We start from the raw sequence: 13,119 nt of genomic DNA, 5'->3' as shown, positions 1-13,119 counted from the left end.
AACAATCTTAAAAATTTAACGTTTACCTATGAGGATTTATCAGCTGAATTTTGCTTTTAAGAGTCAGCAACAAGCTCGGCCGAATTCAACCTTCCCACACAAACAGTTTCGTTCTCATTTTCAAATTACGCGTTGGATTGTAATGACAGTATGCGTCTTAGAATTAACGTCAATGTGTAATAAAAATCAAAACATTAAGTTAGTTTTCAAAGTTGTTGAACCAATGTTGGTCAGTTTGAGGAGTACAGCCTACAGTTTTATTTATTGCTCCTGTTACAGGAAACACCCGGTATAGCTCCAGCTTATAAATAAACGAAATCGAGCAAAAACAAGTTCTGTAGGTATGAAAAATTTTATTTCGCTGTTTTTATTATATGGTATCTGAACCTACATAAACTAATTATATGCATAGATACCTTATGCTATTGTAAGTACAAAGTTCCAGAGCAATCTAGCTAGTCGTTTTAAAATAAGAGCGTAACTACGTTTGTATGGAAAACCGAGTTTGCTGTGGACTCTGGCAAAATAAAATTAAGAGTCCGCAAGTCTTACCTTATTTATTACAAAGACACACAGAGATTACAAGTATTTTCAAAACCTGCTCGCGCGTAGCGTTCTCGAGTATTTTATTAGGCGTGTTTGACTTTGATTAGGCCGCTTTGAAGTATTTGATTAGACGTTGAATGAGGGCCATTACTTCACACGCTAATTAGGCATACCTACTACATGAAGCTAACCTGGCGTAGCTCGCCGTGTGGTGCCGGCGTCTTAGAATAGCACCACCCCATCTCGTCCCGTGGGTGTCGTAAAAGGCGACTAAGGGAATGACCGACGGATGGGCAGCAGCGTCCGTTGAGTGTTGTTATAACGCCTACTGCGGTCCCAATTCGTAAAACCAACTTATAAATCTCAAACTCAACCCCCATCTAAAATCAAATTTCCATCATCTTAACAACTCAACAACCAACAAATAATCGCAAATTTCAAAACCAATTATTATCTACAAGCTCAAATATCTCGCAACACAATCCAACTCAACAAAACTCAACCAGGGCCCATGGTCGCCCGTACTCAGCGCGGGGACCATGGGTTCAACAAAGTACAATCAAAAAAAAAAAAACGCCGGGTCTCTAAACTGAGCATCACCATTGTTTTCGACTAATGGTGATGCCGGACCCGGCATCGTATAAATCATAACAGCCTCTCGAAAAGTCACCGCGGACACAGGGTCGCCCGTATCATTAGCGAGGGCCCTGTGTCTTCAATCGACACTCATACCTAAACCTTTCAAAAAAAAAAAAAAACCTGGCGTAGCCAACATGCCAATCGCTTACGCTTGGTAGCGGTCGAAACGCAACTGTCGCTGTCGCACTAATATGGAAGAGTGATAGAGACACAAAGCGTTTCATTGTCGATGCCATAGCGATTGTCACCTTGGCTAGGCCGGCTTGCCGGTAGCTAACCGCTTACGCTTCGTAGCGATCGAAACGTAACTGTCACTGTCGCACTAATATGGAAGGTGATAGAGACACAAACCGTTTCGTTGTCGTAGCGATATAGCGATTGTCACCTTGGCTAGGCCGGCTGCGCGCAATTTACGAAAACAGCTAGCGAGTTGCGTGCATGCAATGTGCTCTCTAGCAATTTGGGCGCACAATATTTTCGATTAGAATTTTTGAAGTACCTACTACATTAGCGATAGCAATTATTTTAATGACCTACATTAGTTTTTCTTGGTTGAAAATCTAATCGAAAATATCTTAGTTGACTTACGCAGTTATCACACTGATGCGAATTCGCACTTCGCTCCAGTGTATGAGCGTGACAGCGCTATGGACGTAAATAGTCAGACCAAGGCACGTCTGCAACGACTTTGATAGCATACGCAGCGAGTTATTTTAAACGTCAAACTGCTATGAAATTATGATGTACGAATAACACTTGCACTGCGTGTGCCATCAAAATGGTAGACTGGTCTCGGCTTGACTCTAGCGAGTCCCGGGAGAGACATACTCGTACACTGGGCGGCGTGCGAATTTGCATATAATGTGAAAACCGCGTTTGGGGATCTATTTTTATAGGAAGGAGTAAATAAATATTCAATTACCATATCATTGTAATTTTTTATTGTTCATTTTGGTAGGATTGGCAAAAAACTACCACCGGTTCGCAAAGGTACACCTCTGTCCCGAGAAGAACCGGCGTAAGAAACTCGGCGAGGTATTATTTTTTCAAATAAATTACAGTTTTTAGATGTATTACAAACAGTGTATTCTTTTCTAAGTACAATTATACAATCGTGTTTAATTTGTAAAAAAAGTCGTTGGTTAAACCTTATTTAAAAACAAAGGGTTTTATTAACTACTAAATTTAAATAGATTTTTTTGGAACAGCCCGCCCTCTTTCCCGCCAGTAATAAATGGCTCCCCATAAATGCAACTAAGCAGTGAAGCTTAGGCAGTCCCTTATACATAAATATTTTTTATAAATTTCGAAATATCATTGAAATACGTGAATTGTTAAGTGTTACGTAAATTTCAATGCAAAAATATAACTCTTTACCTTGAATGCAACTAAGCAATGAAGCTTAGGCGGTCCCTTGTTACATTTTTAATATACTGAAAATGACATCAATTTTATTATGAAATTATACAAGAATAAATTAACAGATTAGACAATTGTTTTCACTAAATACGCGAGTAGCTTTCTTTACTGCATATGTCACATTTACTGAAAATATGTAACTTCTTGACAAATAAAATTTACCCTAAAGAAATTAAGCTTATACCTTATGGATTTAGAAAGATTCTCCACTGAATGCTACTAAGCAATCGAAGCTTAGGCGGCCCCTATTGTGAAAATAATAATAATATAAAATACAAAAAAGACAAGTTTTTGTTAGTGGTAGATTATACTTATACCTATTACCTTAATGACAAATAATTCTTAATTTTTTTATAAAAAATAAAAACAACAATTTTAAATATCATGTTAAGTATGAAATTTTTACATACCTACATTGGTTTTTTAATGATTGTCACTAGGCTACCCGTACCAAAAAAACTAAGTCAATCGATGCGTCGCTCGGCATCCAATGGTCATCGATCGATGTCAAATCGACTGGTCGACCATACAAAATTTATCGATCGACATTTATCGATAATCAATTGATGTCGATTGACGCTTCCATTAAGTTAATTTTTCGGTTTGGTAATTAATATACTATGCTAGGCGTTAATTCCAAATAGTTTTCTCCTTCACTCGCAAACTCAAAGCTCTTGCTGTTCTTTTTTTCACGATATTTGTTTTATGGTGTTACGGTATTTGTAATTTTTCACAATAACCCAGTATCCGGGTTATATTTGTAATATTTATCTAAAGCACTGGCGCACTAAATACAGCACTATTTGTATGTCATTATCCTCGGCTTTTTAGGTATTTCCATCTCTTCTTTCTACTTGACATGAATTTCCTGTATGTATGTCAGTATGGGAGGACCGTAGCAACCGGAAATCCGTGGTCTCTGCATACTCTCCTCCGGGAAATAGGCATGATTTTATGTATGTCTGAATTTCCTCCAGCTTAAAAGCCTATTCAGCGCTGCTGTTTTCAGTTGTAGACTCTCCACAAGCACCAGTTTTCTGTGAAATAGAAAACAAAAGTTATTGTTTGTTTTTCAATTATTCATACTTAATTGAGCGTTGTTCGCTTGGCGGCGGAAATATTACTACTGCTTTTGTGTATAATGTAATAAAAAATATTCTGTTAAAACATCTTAAATTTTTCTTGAGTCTGTTATGATAAATAAGTGATAAAACGTTCTTAGATAAATAATTGTTAAATACTTTTATTCTTTAAATATCTACACCGAAGACTAACATTTATACAAACATACAGTAATAGTATCGGTGAGAATAGTTCCCTAAAGTATCAACTACACTCTAATAGTGGTAAAAGCGGTAGGCAGTCTTGAGATTTTCTAATCTGATACTATTCGAACTGACTTTACATATAATAAATTTGCGCATAGATATATAATTGTATACATATATATGAGTTTAGGACATAATATTACAGAAAATACACTAGAGGACACAAAATGCCTGGCGGCATATTACATTTTTGACTCGCACTGCCCCAAATGTTACCTAATACCCATACTATACGATGAAGCTACGTTGAGAATTGATGTCTATGAGGAGGACGGTGGACTGTTGTAGATTGTGGTGGACTGTACTGTTGATCCCTATCTGTAAATAACTAAAAAACATTACGGTTATCCTTGTGTCTAGTCTCTTGCTCTTGGCTGCTCCATAGTGTAATATGTCTGTCAGTTAAGTCCTTATCTGGAACAAAAAATTGGGTTTTTGAAAATACCGTGGGTTAGTCAATAAAACTATAATAATATGTTCAAAGAAATCTTTTTTACATACTTTTTTAATAAATTTACAATTCCATCAATAAGTTTCAAGTCTCCATAATTCATCTTCTTTATGAATCGGCGAATAAATTAATAACTGCAGCCATATTTATTTATATTTCCCTCTTCAAAAGCAGCATATGTAACATCTGAAAAACATTTTTTTTTTTCAATAATAGATAAAAGTAGGTGTAAGTATATAAGTATAAATAGAATACTTAATATTTCATTTGTAACATTTATCTCTTTCTTGTCAAGGAAATGTGTGTTGATACATTTCCTTAAATTATTCAATAATTATAATTTCAATCTTTATTTAAAATAACATAACTACCTGATTTACCAAGTGGAATGTTGGTATATAACTTCTTCTCGATGATAGTCTGGTGTTCTGCTCGGCCTGGTCAAGTCTTGGCATCTTCGTTCTTGGTCTTGAAGTTCGCAAGCACACAAATACATTCGCGTTGCAGGTAAATTACATTCGCAGTGCAGATAAAATACATTCGCATTGCAGGAAAATGACATTCGCCTTGCAGATAATATACATTCGCTTTGCAGAGAACATGTAAATATATGTATAAGTAAATCTAATTTGGAAGTTACTTAAAAATTTCTAAGCAAACCCTGCACCGGCTTTGACGTGATATAACGTGTGGAAGTGCCACAATAAACGCTTTATTTCATGGAAATTTAACGATTATGATGATACTCCCACACTCTGTCATTACAAAGTCTGTGAAGAGTCAGCTTGGTCCGACTTTATGATACAGTACTTTGACGCCTATCAAACCACAATCAGAATGAGATTGAGCACATAAATTATGTAGTTTTTGAATAGGTCATTTCATGACATGACATTATTAATGTAGTTTGCAAATTAATAAATATTCTTACTTCATTACGATGACATTTATAAGTTTTAAACATTAAATTAATGAAATTTAAAACCAATTATAAAATTATTTCAATTTACTATTGAATGTAAAAATCAATTCTCATGTTATTGCACAACTTCACAATGAATGTAGATGGAAACACACAGTAAAATTAGTATATGCTACGGAGACTGCTTACCAGCAGGCGGGCCGTATGCTTGTTTGCCACTGACGTACAACGTGTAATTGATTATTGATATAATATTAGTACCTACGATTTTACTAACGTTATTTTCAGATCCCATTCTTAATGCGGCCGAATAATATAAAAACGATTATTTTAATTTAATAGTGCGTAAATTTGTAGCTTTTTCCAGATTACATGATGGTCATTTTCAGAAAAGTGTACCTACCATTTACTTTAATAAAAAAAACAACAACATTTGAATCAAGAGGACATTTGAATTAAAAAGAAAAAGTGTCATATAAAGTTCGTCAGTTTTGTAACGCATTATTATCGTCGTCATGAAAGTGGCTTATTAATTTTGTATGGAAAACTTTTTTTTATTTGGGTTTGGTTAGAAATAACCTGAAAATATTTAGTTTTTAAGAAAAAAAAATGGTGGATATATTTCAGAAAACTCCCTGATATAAATGCAACTTCCAAATTAGAGCTAAAGTGTGGACACAAAAAAAACTTCATGACCAGATAAAAAAAAAAATAGGTAGAGAATATAATTATAATGATAAAAGTCACAGATAACCTAACGTTATATAATATGAATGTATCTTTATCATGTACTTTGATATCTACGAATTATTTGAAAAAAATGTTGCTTAAAAATACGCATTCATTTAAAAGATTTACCATAAATCATGCATGACCAGTTTTTTTCGTGTCCACGCTTTATTTGGTTTATTCGCGAAGCAATTATAATGTATACATTCACGAGAAAGAACATCTTTAATGGTTGATAATAAACTTTAGCAAGTTGAACTAGATACGAAATGTGTTAATTTAATAAGTACAGTCCCGGTATACAAGAAGTTAAAAGATGCTCTTACACATGAAGTCAATGTACATAACATTCGCATGGCGGCAGATCTCTGAAAAGAAGATTCAAATAATATAATGAGTCGCAATGATGTCGCAGATAAAAAATAGGATGGAGGAGGAGGAGGAGAAAAAACAATTCGCAGAGCAGAAATTAATAAATTCGCAGGGCATTGAGAACAGCTCCAGTCTTCGGTCCAGTAGGTTTTCGTCACTCCTGACGCCCATCCTCTATGTCTGTGGACCCCGTTGTTAGAACAGCTAGCCGATCTGGATAGAACTGGTTCAACAGAGCACAAAGACGAAATAGGAAATTGCAATGCACACGAAATAATCAAACAGTAAACAATCGCCTAGCACAGAACAGAAATATAAATATGTAATATATAAAACACAATGGCAACGCAAATATACAGATGACAATTAATTATTATTTGATTAAAGTGGCCAAATATGCACATTCAGCGTGAAAAGTGCATAGCGACTTTATCAATGAATACATTCATAGTTTCTCCATGCAATTTCGCAGCTCAATGTACGTATAACAACAAAAATAAAATACTTAAATAATAATGTCAGGTGTTATTTCATGACTTAGCCACACTGCGAAGTAATCGTTTAACAGTCAAAAGTTCAAGTTTAACATAATGTTAATGAGGTACCTTTTAGTATGAAATCAACGCTGATATGGCAAATATTCTCCTTTTTCGTAATCAGAACCCGATACTAAATATGCCCTAAAACGGATCCCCACTATTTTTGTTGTAGAAGTGGCCAAAAATGTAAACAAATTATTTTCTCTAATATGTAACATTATATTTATTTATTTTGACGACCGGTTTGGCCTAGTGGGTAGTGACCCTGCCTACGAAGCTGATGGTCCCGGGTTCAAATCCTGGTAAGGGCATTTGTTCGTGTGATGAGCATGGATATTTGTTCCTGAGTCATGGGGGTTTTCTATGTATTTAAGTATTTATTAATATTTGTATATTATATATATCGTTGTCTAAGTACCCTCAACACAAGCCTTATTGAGCTTACTGTGTGACTTAGTCAATTTGTGTAATAATGTCCTATAATATTTATTATTTATTTATATATTTTTGATTTTATTTTTTCAACCTGGATAATGCATAACATTGGTTACATAGTTTTGTTCTGCTCAGATTATCCAATTATTAAGGGTTATTTTATTTATTAGGAATAGCAGCGTTGATTTCATAGAGAGAGGTAGAGGTATGTTAAACTTAAACTTTTGAGTGTTAAACGTTTATCTCGCAGTGTGGCTAAATCATGACAAAAACACCTGACATTATTATTTAAATAGTTTTTTGTTATTATACGTACACACGTGATCTGCGAAATTGTATGGAGAAATAATGAATGTATTAATTGATAAAGTCGGCATGCACTTTTTTGCCTTACTAAAATACTTTTTTATAAAATCGCAGAGCATAAACTTACGGCTATTGTTCTGGGTCTTCCATTGTATCTTCTAAGTCACCCGCCCGTCGACTGCCTCGTCCAGACACCGCCGAAACTTCCAATCTTCCTGATTCTGTGGGTTCCACTGCTGGTTAATTTGGCTCCGACATATGTTCTGGTCTGCCATTGCGCCTCAGTGCGTTGGGAAGCTGTGCCAACTTCTGTCATCTAGTGCGTCCGTTGAAGTCTACTTTTTCTTCCTGTTGTTTAACCTGAGAAATAGTTTTGGTAGAAATAAGTTTTGAATGACCCTTGAAGTTAATGTAGGTAAATATAATCGTCCTAACTTTGTAGATCACCTAAAACTGGAACTTCCAGTTGAATTGAATTGTTTTCGTTGTTAGGTACTTCAAAACCCCTCAGGTCATAAGAACTTATTCAAATAGTCGGCAAAGTGCGAGTTGGGTTCGTGCACGGAGGATTCTATATAATCGCACGTTGACGTTGTATGCTGAATATTATCATGTACCTATTAGTGTTCCATTGCCATAATTAAGATACTAACATATTTAGGTGGTCCACCGATGGATGATCTCATGTCGTTGAAATAAGGCCTACAAATGGTCAATGAACTGTGTCAGCGACGAAACCTGAACCATAAACCCACATATAGTATGTATGAAATATCTAGTAGTAGGTATGCATATTTATTTATATCTAGCAAAGCTCCTTACGAGTAAAGAGGCCTCTGGTGACCCGAGGGCTGGCCAATATTTCGCACAGCGGATCAGCATTGTTCTAGCAGGGCAATGCCGCCAGCCTACTGGGCACCCTACCGAGCGACCAGGATTTAGAGCAATTTTGTTATTGACATGTTTTTTTTTTTAATTTAGGTAACGTCGTAACAAGTGTTTTTTTTTAAATTATGTTTTATCTGATTTCTTCGTTGCATTAATATAATTTTCTTTTTACGATTTATATTGAAAATTCATTATAATATACATTACTATAATTAGCTTATATCTAAAATATATTTTACAATTTATATAGATGGCTGAATCAACTTTTTTGTCAGCAACATATGACCTACTTTGACTAGAATTGATTTAGAAAAATATTCGGATTTTAAGTTCTCTTTTATATATATAATATATATATATATAAAGCTACGTAACACAATATTTTTAATTGTGATTTGATAATTTTATAACTTTTTTTCAGAGCAGTGACCTAGGGGACAAAGCTGTCCCACACTTTTGTATGAAAATAAGGGTTCTTGGTTCTCTACTGGGTAATTCCTGGGTTCCTCTATTTAAAAAAACGTATTTTTATTTTTGCGGGATCTGGAATATATATTAAGGATCTTGTTTCATGAACTAATAATGATTAAGGGCAATTCTTGCAAAAGACAAGCAAAAGTTGATTCACTCAGAAATATGCTAGTATTCTATATATTGCGATTACGATTTTCAGTTGTCTTTGGATTCAAAATAAACATTTTCTCACTTTTTTATTTTAACGTGTCTCTGGTTTTAAGTTGACTGGTTGAGAATTCAAGAAATTGGCATTTCTGCTTTTCGCGCAATAAAGTTAAAAAAGAGAAAAACATTATTTTACAAATATTTTGGTAATATGTACTTATTAGAAAATCGAGTATACCTAGGTCCGAATTTTAATAACATACCTACTTTAAATACTTAGATATTATTTTCAAGTTTGGTATAATTATTTAGGGTCAATTGCTATTTGTTGAAGAAGAGAGATGAAGAACAGAATTTAGTACCCAGAATGTTAAAAATCAAGGACAAAATAAGGACATTGTTTTTGTACATCATTTTTATTAGTTAGGTATTTTTAGGGTTCCGTACCTCAAGAGGAAAATAACATAACCCATATAGTATCTTTGTTATCCCGTTGACCTAGAACTATGAAATTTGGCAAGTTATTTTGTCTTACACTACAAGCATAGGGAAAAATGTGAAAACTAAGTATGTTTCTGAATACAAAAAAAAAGTAAAATTAGTTCGGAACCCTCGGTGGGTCCAACTCGCACTTGTTCGGTTTTTGCAACTTATATTTGATCCTTTATTAAACAATAAACAATTTATGAACTTTGCAATGTATCATCTATTTAGGTATTATAATTTAATCGACTCATGAAACGTGAGTGTAACCGATTTTGTAAAAAATATTGACGAATAGGTAACTGAAAGCATAATAACAAGACGAATATAGGTTCAACATGGACAACAACCCTAACCTAAGACCTAAGATAAATAAAGGAGATAAATAATAACTATCACAGAACAAATAAATATAGTTAACCTTGTAGTATCAAACCTACAAATAGGTATATGAAATAAAAATATATATTATTTGTCAGTCAAGTCCAAGGTAGTCGGCTGCTGAGAAAAGTGACCCCCTCTGCATAGAAGTTTGTAGGCAAAGATGCTAAGGGAATAGTATTGCTGGATTGTACCTAGTACCAAAGAGAATTTGAAATAGAGGTGGATTGTCAAAGAATATTTTGTAGCCACAGTAAATTTACTACCATCTTTCGACACATGATTACAACTTTTAAAACGCCATTTGACTTTGATCCTTTTCTTTCACCGATAATGTGTTAAATATCAAAAAATATCAAGCCTGATAAACAAGAAAAATAAATAAATAGGAATTAATATTTTAGTGTAATTATGCAAAACTGAGACAGCAAATTACGTTAAATTATATAGTAAAAATAATGCAGTAAAAATCGGAATGACGAAACTTATGACCTGACTAAGTATAATATTGTATAGGTATATGATAACAGTTATACAACGGTACACGAATGCTCTGAATATCTCCTAACGCATCCATACAAAGTGCATTCCTGCAACGCTTGCCGTCATGCCAGTATTATTACTGCCAACTTTGCACATCTACATTGTGTGCTGTAACGCACGAACATAAGAGCTATATTGGCGCGTCAGCTTCAAATATAAATTGTGGAACGTGGGCATCGACGCCTGTACCAGACGAAGTTTACGAAGATAGAAACAAGATGGCGTTGGTAATAATACTAACATTATGATTAATTTCGAGGATTATTCTTCAAGAAATATATATGTTGATGATTGAAATAAGATACACTTTATATTACTTGATAATTAAGAAATTAAAGTCGCTAAGTCGTATTAAATTGCTAGTTTTGTATAGAAATGAAGTAAGGTTATTTACATTTTTTTAAAGCTAATTCTACTTTCAATCACATTGACACTATAACCTGAATTTAATAACTAGAAATAACAAATGATAGGTAAAATAACTTGTATAAATGCAAGAAGCTGTTACCTCAATATCTGCAAAAACAGACGTTAGTCCTTTTTATAGTCAATTCCACATTTTATTTTTCATTTAAACACTGTGATTGAGAACACTGTATTACACTAGTCCATTATTATCAGAAACTATCTGTAACTACTGTAATTAGAACATCAACAACTTGCGTCACGAGTAAATACATCTAGCGTGGATCTTGGAATGACATTACATAGCGACTCACTGGCCCACTGCGCAATGCTTACCTAACTGTAAGACTAAAGTCGAAAGTTTTCTGTCCCACTCTAACATACGCAGAGTGAATGCAACGTCGCTAATAATATCGACATCCCGGAACCGAAACTTAATTGAGAACGAGAGTGAAACAGCAACATTGAATCGAGAAGGCAATACTTACGCGCACTTTTTGCCGGTAAATAACAAAGTTTTTCAAATAAAAGCGTTGCTCGTTGTATATTTTAATGTTTTAAATTAAAAGAGACATTAAAAAATAGCCAAAATAAAAATGATCTTTACTATTACAATAAAAGGCCAACGACCGGCCTCGTTTCCCGCCGACGCAGGACAAGGTCAGACGGAGGGTGGCGCGTCCTTATAAAGACGGAATGTTGCAATATAACGACAAATGACAATGACTAGTTACTAACGACCCTTCATTGGTCAATGATAAAAATGTTAAAACAGTGTGTCATTACCAGTAAAAATTAAATAGAGGAACAACATCGGGATGTTATTGATGCATGGAAAAATTAAGGAACCGATAAGGTTACTTATTTCACTGCTTTATTGATAGGATCGCTTCTAATACGGGAACTATTAGGACGCGGACCCCACTCAATAATCATAATAGGACTTACCTCACTGCTGGAGACTTGAAAAAATCCGCCGACAATGACGATTAGCGATTACACAAGTAGTGTTCCCATCTTCGTGGCAGGCACAGAAATGAGAGATGCCAACGATGCTATGTAGTGAATTGTAGTGGAGTTACAAGGGTGCAGGTAGAAGATTCTGGACGTGGTGGTGGGGGAATACATTGTAGTTTTATTATATAGTGACTTGGGGTGACTTTGGCATGGTTGCCAGCTCGATGTTTGCCAGCCTATGTTTGGAATAGAAAAAAGTGGCGTGGCGTCGTCTTTTTTATCAAAAGACGGAACCAATGTGTTACTAAGAAGTTATGAATACAATCCAACATTTTAGAGAAAAAAAATTAACTATGTGATTAAAATTACAAAAATAGCATATTCTTTTAAAATATTTGATTATAACGATTAATACGTATATTATTGCTTAGTAAGTACATTCATGTCATTGATTATTGCTCACGTCATTGATTAACTTCTTGGGTGAAACACTCTGACTAGATGATTTAGTTATTAATTATTATTGCCTGACCTGTAGGTATCTAAAGATTGACGATAACGCTGATAACCCTATTAGGATAACCTTGACCCAATACATAACTATGAAAAAAATATCCCAAACACAAATCTTGCAAATAACCCAAAAACCCGATGCAGTCAACCTTACTTTTGGTGGTTCCTCATTGGGCAATATTTCTCAGGTATAAATTCGTCAGTATCTACGACTCTACGGCCCATGTGGTGGGGGTGGTTGGTCCCTTTTAACAGGCTCATGCGGTAACTTTAAGAGCAGCGTATCTTGGTTAACATAATTATTGCAAAATCTATTTTATTTTTTGGCTGTCAGGGTTTGATTTTGAACAAAATATTGAAAATCCTAATGGTAATGACAAAACGAATTAGGGCCAGAAGTGTTGTCCTTTACCAACGGTTTATTTAAAATTAGCAGCACCACGTGGTGACCGAGGGTTTTGCATTAGGTATTTTTACAGTAGGTAAGGATCCCTTTTCCGACCTGCCCCAAAGAGGCATGTGGACTAATTATATGTCAAATCTATAGGAGGAGTCGAGTTGACAGCTTTTTGTCGCTGATAAGTAGGTTGGTGATAAAACTACTTAGTAAAATATCAGATGCCAGTATTAGCATTTTTTTAA

General features: G+C 34.6%; 1 long non-coding RNA gene across 5 annotated transcripts; it reads right to left on the bottom strand.

Moving 5' to 3' along the window:
- Positions 1–2,103: 2,103 nt before the first annotated feature.
- LOC133519770 (uncharacterized) lies at positions 2,104–12,083 on the bottom strand. Of its 5 annotated transcripts, none has more exons than XR_009799676.1 (8): positions 11,111–11,319; positions 8,509–8,606; positions 8,340–8,424; positions 7,814–8,046; positions 4,755–6,629; positions 4,434–4,569; positions 4,275–4,346; positions 2,104–3,641 (listed from the first exon to the last, which is right to left on the bottom strand). It is a non-coding gene; the product is annotated as an uncharacterized LOC133519770 (long non-coding RNA). The 5 variants fall into 5 exon arrangements; XR_009799675.1 differs by having other exon boundaries at positions 8,340–8,388; XR_009799674.1 differs by lacking the exons at positions 8,340–8,424; positions 8,509–8,606; positions 11,111–11,319 and adding an exon at positions 11,956–12,083.
- Between the last annotated feature and the right edge of the window lie 1,036 nt (positions 12,084–13,119).

This window comes from Cydia pomonella, chromosome 7 (genome assembly GCF_033807575.1).
Source record: "Cydia pomonella isolate Wapato2018A chromosome 7, ilCydPomo1, whole genome shotgun sequence".
Lineage (NCBI taxonomy): Eukaryota > Metazoa > Arthropoda > Insecta > Lepidoptera > Tortricidae > Cydia > Cydia pomonella.
The sequence above is the reverse complement of the archived record's forward strand: the minus strand, read 5'-3'. Positions and strand labels throughout refer to the sequence as shown.